Raw genomic sequence first — 22749 nt, 5'->3', positions numbered from 1 at the left:
TTTAAACATGAATAAAGCACCTGAACCGAATGGCATACACCAACGGGCCCTTAAAGAATTGAGCTCTGTCATTTCAAAGCCATTGTTTCTAATTTTTAGGGACTCTTTAATGACTGGCATAGTACCACTGGACTGGTGCAAGGCCAATGTGGTGCCAATATTTAAAAAGGTGTCAAAATCTTTAATTAGTAATTATAGACTTGTTAGTTTAACTTCTATAGTTCGGAAGATACTGGAGAGTTTAATAAAAGACCACATAGATGAGTTCTTGCTGGAAAAAAATATTTTAAGCAACAGACAGCATGGATTCATGAAAGACAGAAGTTGTCAAACAAATCTGATTTCTTTTTATGAGGGGGTGAGCAAAACCTTGAACAGAGGGTGGTGGTGGACGTGGTATACTTGGATTTTGCAAAAGCATTTGATACAGTTCCCCACACACGGCTAATGTGTAAGGTAAAGTCTACTGGCTTGGAAAAATCTGTATGTAAATGGATAGAAAACTGGCTAAAAGATCGTATTCAGAGAGTAGTGGTTAATGATTCATACTCTGAATGGTCTAGGGTTGTCAGTGGTGTACCCCAGGGTTCAGTGTTGGGACCCTTACTTTTTAATTTATTTATAAATGATATAGGGTCTGACATTTAAAAATTCCATTTCAGTCTTTGCAGATGACACCAAGCTGTGCAGTGGAATAATGTCCTTACATGTCTTCAACTTACAAGCTTACCCCAATGCACTGTTTAATTGGGCAACTATGTGGCAAATGAGTTTTAATGTTGATAAATGTAAGGTTATGCACTTGGGGGCTAAGAATATGCATGCATCATACATACTAGGGGGAGTACAACTGGGGGAATCAATGGTGGAGAAGGATCTGGGGGTTCTGGTAGATCACAAGCTTAATAATGGCATGCAATGCCAAGCTGCAGTTTCTAAAGCGAGCAAAATCCTCTCTTGTATTAAAAGAGGTATAGACTCCAGAGAGAGATATCATATTACCCATGTACAAAGAATTAGTAAGACCTCATCTGGAATATGCAGTTCAGTTTTGGGCACCAATTCACAAAAAGAACATTGGGGAACTTGAGAAAGTACAGAGAATGGCAACTCAACTGATACGAGGCATGGAGGAGATCAGCTATGAGGAAAGATTGGAGGAACTGAATTTATTCTCTCTTGAGAAGAAGAGATTAAGGGGGGATATGATCAACATGTATAAATACATCAGTGGTTCATATAGTGAACTCGGTGTAGAGCTATTCACCCTGAGGTCAACACAGATGACAAGGGGGCACTCTTTACATCTGTAGGAAAAGAAATTTAATCTCCAAACACGGAAAGGTTTCTTCACAGTGAGAGCTGTGAAAATGTGGAATATACTCCCTCAAGAGTTGGTTCTGGCTAGCTCAGTGGATTGCTTCAAAAAAGTCCTGGATTCTTTCTTAGATACACGGAATATAACTGGATACTAACATTTATAAGTAAAGTTGATCCACGGAATATCCGATTGCCTCTCGGGGGATCAGGAAGGAATTTTTTCCCAGCATGAGCAAATCGGATTGTACTTTGCTGGGGGTTTTTTTGCCTTCCTTTGGATCAACTGTGGGTATAGGATTATAACTTTTTTTTTTTTCTATGGTTGAACTGGATGGACTTTTGTCTTTTTTCAGCCAGACTAACATTGTAACTATGTAGCATCTCCTGACACCACTCCTCACCGATTGTGGTGTTCTAACACTGTAAATGCATCACACAATATGGTGATTTACTAAAAATAGGTTGCTCAGTTTGCAAGGGAAGTTGCACTTTGCTCCAGAGCTTAGTACAAGCAGTGAAGTTTAACTTTGTAAAGAATATACCCGTCACTTACAAGGTAAATAAAAAAAAGATTTATGCCAACACATGATTGGATGATGGAAGTCTGTGGAGCTTCACCTTAGTCACTAAGATCTGGTGCAAATTCCCTTGCAAAAAGCAACTCCCTTGTAAAGTTCGCCTTTAGTAAATCAATGTTTCTGCAACTGACAAATTTCTAATGTCTGCTGCTGGGAAAATCCTGTTTTGTGCCTCAAAAGTAGCCTATTGTAGTGCCCAGACACTGTAAAGGTACCACCATAATGTTTCTGCAGCTGGACCTCAATTGCCAAATATATAATGTTTGATGCAGGGAAAATTGTGCCTTGTGTCTCAAAGTTTGCATCCTATTCTGGTACTCTGCCATTTTTGTGGCTACTGTCCCTCAAATAATACACTCTAATGTTTATTGCTAGATAAAACTGTCTCATCTATCCTTAAATTGCAGCCTAAGCAAACTACTTACATACTATCCAGCCTCTGAACAAGATTTGTTGCTATTGCCCCTCAAATAATACATTCTAATCTTTAATTCAAGATAAAAACTACCCTGTCTCTCAATCTTACATTATGTCATTACTAAGCTGCTTACATACTGTCCAGCCGCTGTACAATATTTGTGACTTTTGTCTCTCAAATAATATACTCCAATGATTATTTAAAATCCGCCTTGTCTTTTTCTATTTGCTGTCTATCCAAGTGCTCAAAAACTGTCCTGAGCCTGGCTAATTACTACCGAACACATACCTGAAGTCTATAGCTTGAATTTTTATATTGAAAAATTGGGAATGCAGGGATAGGAGGGGTTTGTGAAATTTGGGGTTGTGGTTTTGGAGTTTTTTTTATGCACTTTATTTTGACATATTATTAACATTTAAGACAATGCAGTGTGGTACTGTGAAAAAAAGAAGCTCACAAACTATAATATTAAACTGTTGTGCTACTGGCCAATTTGTACACAGTGTAGGGCACTCTTATTTTTAAGAGTATCTTTTCTATAGATTTTATATTTGTTGTGGTTGGTATTTTTTCCACTCAATTACTGCTTGATAAAAGCTATTGAAGCAAAAAAACAGCATTAAAAACTTGCTTTGCCAGTTGTAATTAATTACATTAAGGTGCTGTTGTTGTATTTAAGCCAAGCTACATGTAAAAGTTAAAAAATCAATTAAACATATAAAATGATGCCAAAATATGATGTTGCTAATGCTGTCTATGAAAATGGTACTGTTGCATGATATCACATACAGCTTAAAGGCATCTCAAGGGCATGTCATTTAAAGAATTGATGCTGTTTCTCAATGCCACCATTAAAGTTGCAATAAAAATAATATTTCACTGGTTTACAGTGTTTTTATTTTTATTTTTGTTTTACTTTTCTTAAATGTCTCAAATGGCATGGACTAGATCCCCATGCCATTTTTTGACAATAGATTGCCTATTTTCTTTGAAAATGGAAACAATTTAGTTAGGATTTGTCCATCATGGACTTGAATTGGGTTTGCAACTAAGTTTGGGCTTTTCAGATTTCAAGCAGGATTCAATGAGCCCTCCTCAAATCAAAATTAGATGAACTCATCCATAATTGTAATTTGGGGTTAGGCAATAAAGATAAGTTTGCAGACAAGATGTTGGAGCCAGAGTAGGGAAGTAAGGGCACTGGAGGATAATAGAGAAAAAGACAAAGAGATGCTGCATCTTGCTAAAAAATAAATTGTTAGCTGTCAGCAAAAGTCATACTGTTACTGTTTCTTGCTCTTATGGTGCTAAATGTGAGGTTTCACAAAGTGCTGCTAAACGTGTGCACACGTCTCTAGTTTTTCATGGTACTGGAAGATGAATCAATTGCCAAATGCAACATATTAGCGCACAGGCTAAGCTGAGGTTTTTCCTCATCTACATGTGAAAACATCCACACCATGCATTTGAAAAACACTGTGGTCAACTATAAGTTTTTGAACATTATGCAAATGAGTTGCTCATCAATCACCAGATAGTCTGCTAACTGAATGCTAGTGCTTAAGTTTATACTCCACAAAGAATGAAATGCAGTCAAGTTCACCAACTCATAAAATTCAATATACCCAGTGAAAAATTCTAAGCTGTCACTATTTCTCCACCGAGAATGTTCGAACTCTGAAGATCCATGTCAGCAATCACTCTCTTTGGACACTTTATATGTTTCTTATCAAATGAGCCAATATTGATTAAGAGCCAGAAAAAAATGCACCAAGAGCACTACTGATGGAAATGGCAATATTGGCAAGTCGAGGTCAGGGAATAGATATTTATTGCACTTCTCCACTTCCTAGGACTACCTACTGTTTTTTCCATCATAAATATTGCACACAGACCATTTTTCTCAATATGGAACATAAAAAGAAAAACACCACCATGATGTCTTGCATCTGATGAGACAGAGGGAAAAAAAAGGGGTATGGGTATTGCCATCTTTCCATGTACAGGTCTGTCATAAGCAGGGGCGGACTGACCATTTGGAAACGCGGGCACTGCCCGAGGGCCCAGGGTCAGTAGGGGGCCCCAGGAGATGCCCCTGGTACCTTTTTCATAGGCTTTTTTGAGTTTGGGCAAGGACACAGGGACCCCATGATCCCCTATTGCCCGGGGGCCCCATGAGTTGTCAGTCCGCCCCTGGTCATAAGTGTTCTGCTTGGTAAGCAGTTTACTCTTCCCAAAAATACACTATTTAGCAAACTTTTAACTCAACTAGCCTGAGGTGATTGTAGCTGTATTAGTGCACTTGCGACAGAAACAATTGAGTACTGATGTGAAAATTTTTTTTATTTGCACTAACATACAATTTTGAGGACAAGCTTTCGGGGTATGTCCCCATAGTACTGCCTGGACCTTGAAGAAGGGGACATACCCCGAAAACTTGTCCTAAAAATTGTATGTTAGTGCAAATAAAAAAAGTATCACGTCAGTACTCAACTAGCCAAAACCTTTGTTTTGCACTGGCTCCTGCTATCTGAAAGTGTATATTTCACCTTTGCTCAAAAAATTTAAAACAATACTCAGATCAAATCAAAAGAAAACACAGTGCTGGGTGTTATTATCTTACAGTACCTACTTTTTGGCTACCTTCATGCGTTCCCTTATTTTTTATTGCACCTAGGACTTTAAGATACCTTTATGCTTTGTTTTTATTATTACTGGAAAAAATCAAACTCATTCTTTTGCTTAACCTAATATAATATATGTATATTTTATTTCTTATATTAAATCTAATGAGTCATTTTTTCCAATAGTTTAAACAAATACATTTAATTGTTAGCTATAAATAATTGAACTTTTCACACTTTCACTAACCGCAGAATCAGATGGTTTGTGGTTTATGCAGCTGGTGTTGCAAAGTCATATTTTGTAGTGTCATATGAAAAATATTTCACTTCCCAAGCCCAAAACAGCCAGGCATTAATGAAATGCAGCAGTACAATGAGATCATATAAAGTATAGATTTCAACAGTCATACAAGAGCTACTAAAGCAACCCTGAAAACCAACATATCAGGTTCTTTATTCAGAACAGAAAATAGAGAACGTCTTCCTAAATGACTTGCTTTTACACAGTCATAAACCACTGCCTAAAAAAGCAATGGCTTGAGTGTTAGCAGACTAAACAATTGCAACTTGGCATGGAAAGCAGTAAATAACTTCAGAAAAGTTGCGCAGTGATTTGTTCAATACCACATATGGACTATGCTTGTTTTAAAAAATAATCTGTCACCAACCCACAGCATCTTGAAAATAATTTGATTTGAGGCTTATCTAACTGCTGGGTTGTTTATTGTCTAAAAGGGTGTAGAAGAAAACTGTAAGGCTTAGAGTTGTAAACAAAAAAGGTAATGTAGCTGAAACTTGTTTTTTTTTTCTTTTTTTTTGCTTTGAAAGGAAAATTATGATGATAAAAGATTTAAAAAAAACATCATACAGTATATGGATGAACAAATTAAATGTTCCCTGAGTTTATCAGAACAGAAGTTATTTAGGTAGTATAGTAGGGAGTAATATTTTTTTTAGTACAGCTGTACATTAATCCAGTCGAAAAATAAATCTGTAGCTGTAATTTTTTGCCTGAATTGTGTCACATGTCAGTTTATATACAGCAACAGGCTACAGAGCAAAATTCCATAAATGTTTGGTACTGTGTACAAACATATGCATGATTGCTTGTAGCAGATCTTTAACACGATGACGATATTAGTGGTTTTTAATTTTTTTTTCCTAAGGCGTACTTGTTCATTAATAGTAGTAAAGGCAAAAACAATTGTTACCTTTGTCTAAAATACCTTACGCAGCTTTTTTTTATTACAATATGGGTTCTGTAATATTATGTAAACTTGTGTTTAAAGAGTTTTTCCACATACTTCTGCCTTAAAGAAAAACTAACAGAATGTGACTAATATGACCACACTGTAACTTTTATTTAATTCAAGGCATACAGAACATTAATTCTGAACTGCTACTTTACAATCAATGCTGTCTTGCATTATTCATGTTTTAATAAGGATTCTGTATTAAAAAGCGATTCCTGGGCATTTTTCTGTTATAAGTAACATCATAGCTCACAAATGTCCATGAATACAAAACATTAGTACAAAAATGAAAATAAATGCCACTTTCACAACTAATTAAACATGAAAAAGGCAAAAAATTTTATTAGCTTTCACAGATTAAATGAAAAATACAACATAAAGGAAAGATTTGAAGATGCTTTCCAACCATATTGTTTGATTGGAAAGAAATGCTTGGTGACTAGAACTAGCAACATGCTAAAGTACAGTAATCACAATAAATAAATGCACAGATGACTATAGGAAAATACTGGCACCTCCTTTAGGCCAGAGAAAAAGAAGTAGGTGTAGTATGCTGCAAGTGTACTGCTTGGATGTGTACCTACTGTATGCTGACCATATGACCACATAACTCTTTTTTTTTTTTTTTACTGCAAACATTTTTTCACTTCAAAAACTACAAAAGATCCTTCTTTTGATGTACCTGTTTAACTATTAAAGTACTGAACATTGTTTATATAGATATAACAGGGTACTTTATGCCTACTGTAGATAAAGGGTAGTAGGGCATTGGGATTATTTTGTGAAATGCTATTCCACATTATTTTATTTACAAAAAGACAAACTATTTTCTAAATAAAATGGTTTTATTAGATTTACTATGGCCTTACATGATTTGTGAGATCAAACCATAGTTGCCCACTTCATTCAAACAAGTCACAAGAATATTTAAAGTGAACATGTGCCTCAAACTATGCACACTACAGTGTTTACATTTTCTGAACAATTAGTGAAAGCACTTAAAAAAACCCTTATTGACCTCTGTAGCTGAAGGCATTGTGGAAAGATTCATATTCAAACCGTACAACACAGATGATGATATTTTAGCTCTTTTCTCATTATGTCCTAATGCACCAGCATCTTGGCAGCCTGCCAGACTTCTTTTCACAGCAGAAGTATTTCTAAGCTGACAGAAACTGGCTAATTTTCTTTTCCAGCAGATTCTCAAACTGGAATGTGACCTTCTGGCACTGGGCTCTGTATTGTGATGCTTTCGAGACCAAAGGTCTACAGAGATACTTTTCACATCTCCCTTGTCTGTGAGAGGCTTCAGTAGTGTATCTACTCTACAAACAGTTGTCTTCTCAATTACTCTAGCCTCCTTTGTATTAGCTTTCCCACTGTGAAATGCTCAGGAGACCCTCCCTGAAAAAAGTCAGTGTCCTAGTTTCTCACACTTCCTGCTAAGTCAAAAATTATATAATCTATACACTGACTATGGCAGATTCTTTCCCAACAACATTTTAAGTAATTGTTGGATTGTGTGGTTATTCCACTTAACATCATTCCCCTTCCCTTATTATCCCTTAGAACCTTTAATTCATCCCCCATAAGTTTTAGAATATGAAATTTGGGCAATGAACATCACCATTCCTTCAGACCACCAGGTTCCTCTATTTTCTGAGCTGTATTAATAATGGGAAATATTCTCTTTTCTCCTTTTCTCATTCTAGGAGCATGCTGCTTACATAAGTATTCACTCCCTTACTTTGTAAGTCTGGATTATCTTAGCAGTTGGTTTAAAAAATCAAGTATCTCTCTGTTGGCCGCTACTCTTATTTGGATTCTGTTGCATTTCATCAGGAGACTGCAAGATCTTCTTCATTAAAGTAATTTGAAAACTACTCCCGTAACTGACTCAGTGGCTATTTTATTCAGTGTTAAGTGCTTCTTCATGTCTACACTGTTTCATAAGTGGCCAGAAAAGCTGTACTGTGTCTACCACACCGCTGACACACTTTATTGCATTATAGTATTACCTCCTCCCTGCCTACCATTTTATAGAGGTGCTGAAGATCACCTCAGCTGAAGATCTACCCCCTTCCATTTTGTCAACTTATGATTTCTCCCTTATCTCCAGTTACGTGTACTGCTGAAAGGGCTGTTGTAGCCCTGTATGCTTCTTGAGAGACTCCTTTTTTCTCAGGTTCATCTGTCATTATATGGACCTCCCTCTCCCTGAACTTGATGGCCTCTTAGGCCTCAGGATGTGAAATAGTTATTCTTTTTAGTTGGATTGGATATACCTTGTTTATCCAATCTTCCTTACCTTAATGCTAAAAGTTAAGGGTGTTCCACTTATTCTTTTGGCTGTTAACTTGTTGGTACTTGTGTTAGAATGTACCTTATTTATCCACACTTCCTTTTCCTAAAGGTCCAGAGTTAAGGATATTCCACTTAAGCCTACAACCGTCAACTTATTGCTCCTATTGTTTGCATATTCTTTGTCCAACTTTCCTTTTCCTGCAGTCAAGGATTAGGTATACTAGACTTCAGCCTTTACCCCAGTAAACATCCTATTTTGTTTACCACCTTAACGATTGGTCTAACCTTTTTTCTTCTGTTTAGGTAGTTTTTATTCCACCTGTTTTTGGTGGATGAAGTGTTGTCCACCACATTATTAGTCCATCATTCTTTCAGGTATCAGTTACCCTTAGAAGGGCTTACCTCAGTTGGACTACATTTAAATGTCCCAAAGAGAATTGGAATAGTGTTCCCTATGGGCCACTGAAGAAAATTTCTGCACTTACTGTAAAATTGTTTTTCTTGAAGTCCATTGAGGTTCACAGGTCCCACCCTTCTGTGTTATAGCCTTGGGTGCTACGTTTTCGCAAACTGACAAGAGATGGGTTTATATGGGGGCTGTTTTAATATCTTATCATTTGCGAGTGTAAAAAACCATAGTATGAGCAAGTTTTCTATTTAAAAAAAAAAAAAGCATTACTAAGTTTAATCTTTAACCCAAGAAGAAAGCTGATCTTTTGCAGAATAGTGGGCTGCATTGGTAAACATGCAAAACAATCAGATTTAATTATGTTTTGTAAACTAGTGATGGAAGAATAGTTTGAACCTGGATTACAGGGAATACAGACAATGCTTATGATAATTTAAAAGATAAGCGCCATTATGTTTATTGGTATGCAAGCTAATTGAACACATTTGCATGTGGGGTAATGAATTGATTACTTTTGACTAAAGAAAATATTGTGTAAATTTGTTTGGCCTAGAAATAATGTGGCATACTAACTAAGCAAGTGGAGGCTCCTTTTGAGTTGTTTATCTCGCACTTTCACCCTAGTTCCTCTTGGACATTTAGTATTGATTGAATATCTTGTCTATATATATTCAGCCTTATTATTTTAAACATTTTTTTTTAATGCATCCTTTGTGGAAGGCACGTTTTGTCTGTTTTTCCCACAGTAACCCTGGTCATTTATTTTCTGCAATTCATTTCTGATTATAGCATAATTTTCAAGGCTACACATTGAAGCTTAAATATGACCTTCTAGCGATCAACCTTCCCTTGAGCAAGCCATTTTAAAGTCTTTATTTCTGAATTATAAAAATCTTGGAATGTGCTATCCCATAAGGAGTAAGAGGGAAATTTTTCCAACAGAACACTTAGGGAATACGTATTTCCTCAATATATGTAGTAATACATTTACTTTATAAAGCACAGCATAAAAACTATGCAGATTACAATATTTAAGGGCAGGCTTTAGGTAGAGGATCCCTCACCTGGATCAAAGTTCTCAGAGGATAATTCTGGCCATCATCAGGATGCGCTAAACTTTATCACCAAGGCCTCCCAAGAAAATAGGTACCTGAGATTTGATATACATGACAATCCCATCATGCCTCTGCCTTTTGGAGTCATGCTTGTAACTGTCAATCTTGCAATGCCTCATGGGACTTGTAGTTTGGCAACAGCTGGAGGGCTGCCAGTTGGACACCCGTGACATATAATATAACAATAAAGTTCACTTCACAGGAAAACACACTGTTAACATTTGATTATTATGAAGCATTTATCCAATGGTAGCTTCAAGGATTGTGGGATGACCCTATAACATCATTAGAATAAGGCTACACAAAGTGTGTCCAGCAGAGATCACCCCAGGTAGCTGTGCAGAGATGAGCGAATAGCCAGGATAGTTAACGAGGCCGTCAGCCGCACCTGGCTGCTCAGATCCACAGCAAGAATCAGAGGATTTCTGCCACTTCAATTTGCACTGGCCTAAATCACTGGTGTGAATGTAGCCTAAGAGAGCCATGAATTATAGTAACTAAATTGAATTGCTCTTTTATGGACATTCAATATCATTGGATGAACCCCTTCCCAGAAGCTGTATGCACAAATGTGTATGAATGGAATGGGTGTTATGCCATGCTGCATGCTATATGCATACCCGTGTTAGCGCTGGGCATTTTCTTGATTGAATGCAGCCAATGCACTGCAGTCACTGACAGTTTCTGTTCAGAGTAACGATCATGAGGCAGATGGGCTCCAGGTCACATGAACACTGAGTTAGCCAGTCGCAGTGATCGCTTGTTTAAGAAGCTTACCCTGTATCTCTTTCTACTTAGAACATCCATCAGGAGAACAATCTGCTCTCTAGAAGAGTGAAAAAGTCTGTAAAAATAAGGGAAATAAAGCTAAAATAGATCACCCATGCCAGTATTAGTGTAAGTTTTAGAGTCAGTGTCAGAGGCAGTGTTTACATTTTCATGCATGTTAAAAATTAGCTTTTTGCTACAATATTTAGAACCCCCAAACATTATATATTATCTGAAAGCAGAGGTCTGAAAGCATATATGTCTACTTTTTGTAAAATGTTATAGATGATGTTGCATCAAGTAAATAGTCAACAAACATGTCAAATTTAAAATGGCATATGCCCATGAAATGGCAGCAAACTATGGTACCTAAAATTGTCCACAGGTCACAGTTTAAAACAAGAAACCAGAAGTGACAAAATCATTATCACTTCTAGGTTTATTTGTCACAGAGAAGGACAGGGAATAGAATTGCTCCATATCCTCTGTCCCTGCCACTTACCCCAGGCCCAGGTGTGACGAACGCAGTGCCCAACCCCTGCCATTCTCACCAGCTCGTGACAAAGGACTGGCCAATCTCACATCACGCTGTCACTTACATAACAGTGCCACTCTGAGCTGCACCCTGCACAAAGATTTTTCAGCTGGCGGGACCCCAATCTACGTGCCAGCAGCCTGAGAGTGATTTTCACTGGGTTAAGTTAATTAAGCAGTTAACTCTTTAAGCTACCACCACCGCCTTTTTTCTTGACATCGATTGAGGCGCTCTGTTATCTGAAACTTTGCAGGAACTTGGTTAACGCGGTGGAAAACTGAGGGTTGAACTTCGGTGTAAGAGCTCGGGTGTGTTCAGACAAGAGTGCGGCTGCATGGCGGGGGCCGCCTCTGCAGCCTAGGATTGGTGGAGCGTGTGCCTGTGTCACTCGGCACCTCCGGGGGAAAACACTTGGTTGGCAAGGCAGGGAGCTATTCATGATCTACTGGTCACTTTTCCCCAGTCGAACAGCAGATCATGGTCAATGGGTTGCCATCCCAGGCTCTAGCTGCAGTAGGAAGTCAAACATTTATCAGTGGTTACTGTTAGATATGACAGCTTCTTGCTCAGGGATCCTAGTTGTTAGGGAGCCAGCACTCACCGGCATCCTAACGATCAGTGACTCATCCCCACCCAGCACATTTAGCCAAAAATCAGTATTGGGCCCTCCCAAAATCCATAACATTCCCTTATGTTAGCATGCAGCCTGGAAGATAAGGTAAGGGGGTATGAGTGTGTGCCCCCTCCTGAACCATACCAGGCCACATTCCATCAACATGAGGAGGCACAACCCTGGCCCAGTGCTACAGTTCTAACTCAGTGCTCATGGGGGTCTGTGGGAGGGGGGACTGGTTAGAATCTGAAAGCCCTCTCTAAAAACGAGACCCCAGATACCCTCATCATGTGAATAAGTAAGGGGTACAAACCCCAACTCATTCACAAAAAAAAAATTAATAGTAAATAAACACATACATACACAATTTTTGACAAGTCCTTTAATAAAAAATAAATAGTTCCACAATGAAACTCCAGCAACAATTATGTTGCCCTGTGATACAGATCCATATCAGTCATGATGAGTAACCCCCACTTGCCCAAAAAAACAAACTGATCAACAACACCTACGAACTCGTTGTTGCAATTATTCTGATGACAATTCTGGTTCCCTGGCTAAAGGAAACAAAAGGGTGGTGTCTCCTGGGTGACATCATTGACCAAATATGGACATGACCATATTTGGTCAATGATGTCATGGAATCTCTATGATGTTACTGACATCATTTTTCTCCCTTGAATTTTTTTTTAACTCTTCTGGTCAGGCTATTTTTTAATATATTTTTCAGATCGAATGTTAGGAAATGTTACATTCATTCTGCAAACAAATAGAAACTGACATTGCACAAATATTAGGGCTACTATTTATAACTTTTGTGCAAATTGTGAGACATTAGCAGGGCTCAAAATTTTAAGTCGTTAGCTGCTAGCCAGGCCTTAAGAGTTACTAGTCACCAGTTGTCCCACACAACCCCTACCTTGCCCTGCCCCTAATTCTGCCCCTAAGCACACCCTTGTAATTTATCTAATGAAATTACAATGTTAAATGTTTTATGCAGAGTTACAAAGTTACAAAAATAAATTTTAACCGCTTTTCCACCACCCTATGGCAGATATACTGCTACAGGGCAGCAGGGGTGCACAAAATCACATAAATATATATGATTTTACATTTCTGAGTAGGGGGCGCACACACGCTACTATTCGCAGCCTAAGCTGTCAATCACCTGGTCCCAGCCGGTGATTACTCACTGGCACCCAGTGGTCACCGAGCATTACCCATGGGGGGGAGAGATTTGTATGTATACAATACAGCTCTCTCCCCTGTCAGCTCCTGCACACTGCATTGTATGGCTCTGCATAGCAGAGCCATACAAAGCAATGTGCTTACAGTGAAGCCCACACACACAATTTGCAGTAAAACAGCACACAGTTAACCCTTTGATCGCCCCTCATGTTAACCCCTTCCTGCCCAGTGCCATTAGTACAGTGTCAGTGCTTTTTATTAGCACTGATCACTGTATTGGTATCATTGGGGATGTCAGTGACACCAAGTTAGTTTCCCCCAGTGTCAAAATGCCCACCGTAGTCCCGCAGTCCAGCAATAAGTCGCTGATCGCTGCCATTACTAGTAAAAAAAAGAAAAAATCCCAGTATATATACCACCATTTGTAAATGCTATAACTTTCATGTAAACCAATAAATGTACACGTATTGGGATTTTGTTTTAGCAAAGACATGTAGCAGAATACACTTTGGCCTAAATTTATGAAGAAATTTGATTTTTTAAATGTTTTTTCTGGATATGTTTAATAGCAAAAAGTCATAAATATAGTTTTTTTCTCAAAATTGTCAGAAGAAATCGAAGGAAGGAAGGAGGGAGAGAGGAAGGAAGGAGAGGAAGTAAGGGAAGGAAGGAAATGGATGGAGGAAGGAGTGAAGGAGTGAAGGAAATGGATGGAGGAAGGAGTGAAGGAAATGGATGGAGGAAGGAGTGAAGGAAGGAAGAGAGGGTAGAAGAGGAAGGAAGGGAAGAGAGGAAGAAAGGAAGGAAGGGAGGAGAGGAAGATCAGACTCACATGGATGGCCCTTGGCTCGATGGCTCAGCCAGAAGCATTACAGAGCTGTCGGCTTCTCTGTATACAATTTCACACCCACACATGCCCTTAGAAGCTGCAAGGACTGAAGTGTGGGCGGGCACAGGGAGAGGCAGATCAGATCCAGCCTCTCTCTCTCCTAATGGTGCAAAGGATGGGAGGAGGGACTGGGCTCTAAGGAGCACACGGGGGGGGCCCAGAAAGAGAAATACGATGGGTAGCCAGGGGTGATAGGTGCAGCGATGGGGACAGTTACAAGCATCAATCTCCTTGTATGGCTTTCAATGAAGCAGCTGAAAGCCGCGGGAGGGAGAGGAGGTGAAGCGGCTTTCAGCTGCTTCACTGAAGGCCATACAGGGAGATCGGTGCTTGTAACTGCCCTATCGCTACACCGATCACTGCCGACTGCCATTTCATCTGCTGCAGTCTGGACACACTCAACCCCACCATATTTTTACTCGCCAATGTGAGCAGGTAGTGGAAATTTTGAGCCCTGCATTAGTAGAAAGTTAGATGGCATGGCTGGTAAATTGTGTACCTTTATATTATTTAAGTACTTCCAAAATAAAGAGTAAATAGGGGTTTCAAAGTCGAGGGAAATGTAAAAAAAAGCACTTCATTTGCTGTGCGGAATAGCAATTGAAGTGTCATTGGAGAATAATTAGGATGTATACAATTTTTAAATGTAAAAAAATATACAAATGATTTGAAAGAACACATGGCTAATTGATTATTGATAATTGTCTGTGTAAGTTTTAACCTTTACACTTTTCTAAATATCTTTTTAAATATTTTATTAAAACATAATAAAGTTTAGTGAAATCGTTTCTCTGGCAGTTACATCTAATCCTCAAAATAAGGACCTGCACTTTAATTGTTTGCTTCCTCTAATTGCCTCCTGAAAACCAATAAAACAGAACAAATATTCTGCTACTATGTATTTTTTGATTGCACATTTCATCCTTTGTCAGGCCTGATGTACAAGTTTATATTTCCTAACTATATTTGCTATGATTTTTATTAGTAGAAAAAACTTAATCTTAAATTATGTGAGCCCTCACCTTGAAAAACAACACATTAAGTTTAAAACAGAAATTAAAGGCAAAACAAGTTGTGTATACATATAAAAAAACATTCTAAACATGTTTTCACTCTTTTTTTTTTAAGTGATCATATACCCTTTGTTATTAGCTGCAAGGATCTTAGAGAACTTGCGGAAGAGAAACAGAAACACACTGATCTTTCCAGTGAATGACTGTGCAGGAGGGGAGTCACAGCACAAGTCTGATCATTGGAGGAGAGCAGAATGAGTTCTCAGCACAGCCAGAAAACTGACCATATTGAGCTCTTCTGCCTAGTGTGGTCAGTTTTTAATAGGAAAGCAGAGAGACTGGCAGGAACACCAGGGATTTCACACCAAGGAAGCAATACAAAGAGAACAGGATACTTTTTCATACACGTACATGGTACAGCAGGCACATATCAGGAATATGAATTTTTTGGTTGATATATTCTTTAACAACTTCCTACCTGCCCTACATTTACAGCGGGTGGGTGGCACGAGCAGGCTGGATCACTTACATGTACATCATCCTGCATGTCCCAGGTTAGGGACACATTGTGTGCCATTCCTGTGACTACTGTGTCCACCGGACACAGTGGATTACAGTTACCAGTAACCGGGTACCAGGTATCATGTGATCGCTATGATGGGTTATAGTAATCACATGCTAACATGTTCAAAAAGTGAACTTATCCTTTTTCATTCATAAACAACTTGATTACAGTTGTGATCTGTGATTGGCCCACAACAATCACATGGTACCTGGCACCTATAGCCACTCAAAGATCACAACCATGAGCAAGCTGTTCATGAATGTTACATGATAAGTTCACTTTTGGAACATGTTATATATTTTGGGTGGAACATGTAACATGTTCCAGCTCCCTCAGCCTCTTTCCCTAATGCTGTGACAGTGGGTGCGGGATCTTCTCCCTGCACCTGCTGTCGCAATTAAAAACCAGTGGGGCTCCACCCACATGGCCGCATCACTCATTCACAAAATCCTGTGAATGAATGAACTACAAATATCATCAACCATTGCAGCTGACAGTTTGTAGTTTTGAATGGACTGCGGGGGCATTAATGAGCACTGTCATAGTTCATTCACAAGCCCTGCAGCTTGCAAATAGTCAGCCCATATGAAGGTAAGGGCTGAAAGCTGCAGGGATTGTCTGCAGAAGCCTGAGATAAGTGGTCATCCACCGCTTCATCATTTTTTCTGGCTCCTGAACAAAGCATACAACTTGTTACTTGGTCAAAGAGGGTGGTAAGGAAGCATGCTGGTGTCACAACAACTGCAAACTTGCATTTCAAATAACACAGCTGAGAAATCAAATATGTTATGAAGCAAACTGTTCAGATGTTCCAAGAGTTCTGACTTGCACATATAAGTTAGCTTATCTCTATTCATGGTTAATGTATAAGATCATAACTGATGCAAGCCAGAATTTGCTTTAGGATTTTAATAGACCCTTATTTGAAGAAATACACAATTATTATCTTGTCCTTTGCTTTTGTCCATGTTTTGTTTTTTAATCCATGTAAGAATTTCTAAATAGTCCCCAGCTAGAGGTCTTCTATGCATCACAGAGTGTGATTAACAATTCTGACAAGAGTAGATTTGTGAGGGTAGAACTATGGGAGGTGTTAACCTTGCTTCACTCCCCATTAATTGCCTATTTGGCTCAAACATGTAGCCAGTAAAATCTAAAAGGTCTTAGCTCCTCTCCTGCATATTTGTTCCAGGTCCGTCACCTACTGGGTAGTGAAACCATAATGTAAAAAATAGTCCTAGTGCCAGTACCTTTAAAAACAAGCCAAAAGGAACCTCACATGTTTGCTTTATTGACTGCTAATATAAGCTCTTTGGCCTTATAGGCCCTCCCTCCTAGATTGTAAGCTCGAAAGAGCAGGGCCCTCGAACCCCTCGTGTATCACATTGTATTGTTTTCGTACTGTCGCATGTTCTATCTCCCTTTGTAATGTACGGCGCTGAGTGAACTGTTGGCGCTTTATAAATACTGTATAATAATAATAATAATAATAATAGGCAGTCAGTTGTTTTCAGTTGGGAAAGACCCGATGATGTGTAGCACTACTATGTGCCTGAGTGTGGTGACTGATAATTTGCACTATTTTATTTATTTATTACAGGTACTTATATAGCACCATCAATTTATGCAGCACTTTACATATATACATATATATATATATATATATATATATATATATATATATATATATATTAGCCTCTGTCCTCAAGGAGCTTACAGTCTAAGGTCCCTAACTCACATTCATACATACACATACTAGGGCCAGTTTAGACAGGAGCCAATTAACCTACCAGCATGACTTCAGAGTACCCGAAGGAAACATATACAGACACAGGAAGAACATGCAAACTCCAGGCAGGTAGTGCTGTGGTTAGCATTCAAACCAATGACCCTAGTGCTGCTAGGTGGAAGTGCTAACCACTTAGCCACTGTGCTATTGCTACAATCTACCTATTTTCAACTGCTTCTTTCAGCAGTATATTGTCATAAAGCATGTGCCAACTTCAGCTTTTATGAACATACAAATGACTTCTTTGTACTCCAAAAGTCTGCAGTCACCAGATCTCATCCCACCAAAACATCTTGAAACTTGTTTTTTTTAGCATGAATGTTTGCTTGATAAATCTGATGGAAATGCATAATGCTATCCATTCACTGAGAATGAATGCCCCTGGAAACATGTCCAGAACCTTGCCAAATCAAAATTCAGATTTTTCCAAATACAAAAATGGACCTTGGATTATACAGGTCAGCTAGATAGCATGGCCACTTAATGTATTATGTTGAATATTAGAGAGTACATAAATCCATAATCCATCAGACCCTCTGCGACAGAAACTTGTAACCTAATGTCCCTAGTGAGGGTATATAGGCACCTACACTCCAGGGCTAATGGCATCAGAAACCAAGTTACATTTCAGTAATTGTTTAGATGGCGGTAGGAAACAGGAAAACTTAGAGGAAACCATGTAATATGGAAAAGCATATCGATTCCTTGCAGGTATCATAAAGACAACCAAACCCATAATATCTGCACTGCAACGTAAGCCTGTAAACCTTTCTAGCCACAAAAGTGTACAGACATGCACTCATGCCCACGCACATATCTAATAGGAAATAAGTACAGCATTACTTTAACTTTTTCTTATTAATTTTTATATTTGTTTCCGTACACATTTATACCATTTGTGCAAAATTAGAATACATACAAAAAGTTGTATGTGTTATTTTGTATAAACTCTGCTAAAAAAAAAGATCTGTGACAATATAAATATATCTAATAAGCTTTTAATCTTCTTACATCAGTGATACATAAAAGTAAACATCTTGGCTAACTGTAAAACAGTAGCAAGTATGTTGTCACAGTTGTCATTGTCAAATGAACAGTCGTCACTGCAATTAAAAATAGATTTCATGGGGTAAATCTGAATAGGATCAAAGAGCGTGTATCTGCATGTCACACCATGTGGCAATGTGTTTTGCTAAGTCTAAGTCATGCTCCAAGTTTCAAAACTTCAAACAACTGAAATACCATAACATTCATAAAACAGAGCTGAGCTACTGGGAGTAAGAAAAAAATACAAAAAGGTAGCAGACCTCAACAGCAGATGGTAAAATTAACATTTCAACAGTTCTTGTCTTTCATCTCAGTCTCCATAGTACATCTTTTCTAGAAAAACTAAGATTTAGGTTTAGAAAGATGCAGAATTACATAAAACATCTGGAATATGGGACAAGAAATATTGGCTTATTATCCCAGATAGACCATACCTATGAAAAATTTAATAGTACTGTTTTGGTAGTTTTAATCTCTAGAGTTTCTCGAGATGTGTTATGAAAACATCATATTGGTAATTTATATTAGAAAGAACACCTGCTGATGAAAGCAAATATTTCTCGGTTTTTTATATAAATATTTCTGTAGATATATACACTGTTCTATTAAAGTTAATTAAAACTGTATTTTCTTAGTGTGAGGTTTTTGACCTTCAGACTAGTGATAAAATAGTTTATTTTTTTGGAAACAGTATTGTATCTATGCAGAGTAAACAAATGATTGGAAGAAAGAAATAACATTTAATGTAATTGCACTAATAGATATTCAGCATTCCCCTAAAATATGTTAATTCAAGTTATTAAAAGCGCTACAGTATCATTTGTACTTTGACTCTATCCTATTATGTTAGGAAACCTAGATAAAATAATACTGGATTTGTAGATGTTTATATAATGCTTAGAACAAAATGCTGCTTTTGTGACATTACCATGGAGCACAGAGAGGCATAAGGATATTTTTTTTTACAAATGTTCTTTTTTTGAACATACAAGTAAATTTACAGTGTTGTACTGTAGCTGTGAATATAAATTTGCAGTAAACCTTAGAATTGGAAATTTAAAGGGTAAATCCACCCAAGACTTCAGTTTGTTAGAGTACATCAGTGGGTTGCTAACCTGCATACATGCTAACCTGTAGGATCACCCAAGAACATTTGCTGAAGTTGTCAACTATAATATAGTTAAACCTACACAATGTGATTCCTTAGAGGGTAAGTCCACTCAAGACTTCAATTTGTTGGAGCACATTAGTGGGTTGAATTACATGCTGGCTACTAATATCTCCCAGCAAGCTCTGTTGAAGTTCCCTACACTGGGCCCCTGATATGGCCATTACAAGCCAGGTAAGAATTCTCAATTTCTCTTCTGTATTTCTATAGTGTAAGTGAAATGTATACAAAATGTTGATAAAGCAATAGAAAGAGAGACATCTTACCTATAAACAGTTGAGGGAAGGGGAAAGATAGTGCTGGACCCGTAGGGTGACTTACTGGTATTGTTAAAGTGATATAAAAATTTTCTTTAACAATAAAAACAAACATGTCATACTTACCCGCTCTGTACAATGGTTTTGCAAAGAGCAGCCCTGATCCTCTTCTTCTCGGGACCCCTGATGGCTCTCCTGGCTCCTCTTCCTTGACCGGTGCCCCCAATAGCAAGCCACTTGCTATGGGGACATTGGAGAATGCATATCCACCCTCCGCCCTCTCCTCATTTGCTTACTGGCTGTGATTAACAGCAGTGGGAGCCAATGGCTCCTGCTGCTGTGTCTCAGTTAATGAGGAGAGAGAGACCAGGGACAGCCAAGGCTCCCGTGCTGAATCAAGAGGGGGCTCAGGTAAGTATTAGGGAGGCTGGGGAGGGGGAGGGGGCACCACAAAGAAATGTTTTTACCTTCATGCATAGAATGCATGAAGGTAAAAAAAACCTTTACCCTTTACAACCACTTTAATCCTTTGATGTTACTGTAAATTAACTTGTTCCTGGGCATCCTGCTTCTACATCCCAGAGGATCTCCACAATCTCCTTGGCTTGTAGTGTAATGTAACAAGAATTGAATTTAAAGTGCCACACCACTGCTAAAAGGTCCAGATACAATTTTATTCCTTTAAAATTCAGGAGTACAATCCAAAAAAGTAGCCAACGTGTTTCAGGGTCCAAGCGCCCCCTTTATCAGGGCTTGACTGATGATAAGGCCTGTGATAAGGCTTGCTGATAAGGCCTGTGCTTGTAATTCACACTGGAAAAAATAACATTGTAGGTCTAGTTCACTTCTGGCTTGTTCACAATGCTGCTAGTCAAGCTCTGATGAAGGGGATGCTTGGACCCCCTAAACACATTGGCTACTGTTTTGGATTGTACTCCTGACTTTTACCTATAAAGACCATAACATGATGGTGTAGAGTTTTGGAGAAGAGTTCTCACTACCAAAGTCTACAAGGGATATAGGAATGGTAGATAAATTATCTTTTAAAAAAAATAAAAAAAAACAGGTAAAAAAAACACAGTTATAACATTCTACTTTTCTGAGGCCTCTGTTTATTCATCTGGATATTACTCAAATTCCTCAATAACTCATCACTGTATGATTGATGCTGGTATTCTAATCCTCCTGCATAAGTTTATCTGTAGCCATCGGTCCTGTACAGCCTTCTACAACACACATTATTTTTTTTCTCAGCAGCAGAAAGCAGGAGGTAGGGATCTGACGTCACACACACTGCAGAGCTAGAGCACAGAGATCAGTGTAATCTGATTGGAGGAAAATGACACCCCCTTTTATAGTCTCAGACAGACAGAGAGTTGAGGGTATAAGTCATCTACTGTGTGCTGGGGGGAGGGGGGCAGGCTGAGGCCTAATCTATTAGGAGTCAGACATACAGATAGCAGGGGGAGGCGAGATCAGAGAGGAGTCACACTCAGTGCTTTAGCTTCAGGTTAGTACACACTATAGTGGAATGTGCTTTGCTCATTTTTCATGTCTGAGGTTTACAGTCACTTTAGTCATCACTATTTAAGTGAACTGGCCAGGGTTCTGCTTATGGAGGGGTTTGCATCCTAGCTTGAAATTCACAAACTGTGAAAGCAGTGTCCTGAAACCCCATTCAAGTGTTTGGGAAGCAAATCATGTAATCTCTTTCTGTCGTTATTCAGGGCCAATTTTCAAGCTTTTGGCTTTAAAAGGGCATAAGTTGATCGACACTGCCATGGGAGAAATGTACTAATGCAAAAAAAAATACAGTTCAGTAAAAAATGTATCTTTTAATGATGCTTAAAGGGTAATTTTAAAATATGCAATTCCTTTAAATTATATGCTTGGGGGATGCATTAAACCTGCATGTGATGTGGTCAGTAGGATCTGTAGGATTCACTAAAGCAAAGATGACAGTTGGAGGAGAAAAATATTGCCACTAAATGACATTTGGTCATGAACATATGTAACCACTGACATCAGCCAGCATCACTAGCTAGTTTGTTGACAATCAGCATCCAGCCTGGGAGGTGTCATTTGCAATGAGAGTCCCATGGGAAAGCATCATCAGTGTGGGTTGTCGTGTTTGTGTTAGTAGGTTGTTGAGACGTTGTTCATCATGATTGAAGATGGATTTACATCACTGGACAATGTGACTGATGATGGCTTTACACCATTTGACTTTTTACTTTTTTAATAAAGAACTTTGTCAAAGTGTTGATGTATTTATTTACATTTGCCTTTGTTTGTGAATGAGTAACAAGGGGTACTATTTCAACATCTCTGACCCAATGAGTGTGAGGGGTCTGTTTGGGGGACTCATCAGAATCCTAAAGCCCCATTTGGAATAAGGAGTCCCCCAGATATCCTAATATCCTCATGTGTTACAAGTAAGGGATACATAGCACCCCTTGTTACTCATTCACAAAAAGGAAATTTTAAATAAACACACCCACACCACGACTAAGTCCTTCATTTAAAAAAATCCTCTGGTATAAATCCATTGTCAATCACATTGTCAAGTGATGGATGTCATTCATCTTGATCAGCAATGGCTCTACAACATCCAGTTGGCGATCCTCTAACATCAGAACCTTTCCACAAATGATAGCTCCCAGGCTGGCTGCTAAATGTCAACAAACCATTCAGTTCTTCTCAGAGTAAAAATACTGTATTTTGAAAACATACAGAGGATTAGATATATAGCAATTACAGATGCAACTAGCCACTGCATCAAGAGGTCTGGGTAGGCTTTAGATACCTCTTACTGTTGTGTAGAGAAGTGGTGCCCAACACATGGGTCTCAGGCCACATGTGGCCTGCCAGTGCTCAGTGTGTACTCCACATTTCA

Source organism: Staurois parvus, unplaced genomic scaffold, assembly GCF_062004578.1.
Source record: "Staurois parvus isolate SC_StPar_1 unplaced genomic scaffold, SC_StPar_1.0 ptg000599l, whole genome shotgun sequence".
Lineage (NCBI taxonomy): Eukaryota > Metazoa > Chordata > Amphibia > Anura > Ranidae > Staurois > Staurois parvus.
The sequence above is the reverse complement of the archived record's forward strand: the minus strand, read 5'-3'. Positions refer to the sequence as shown.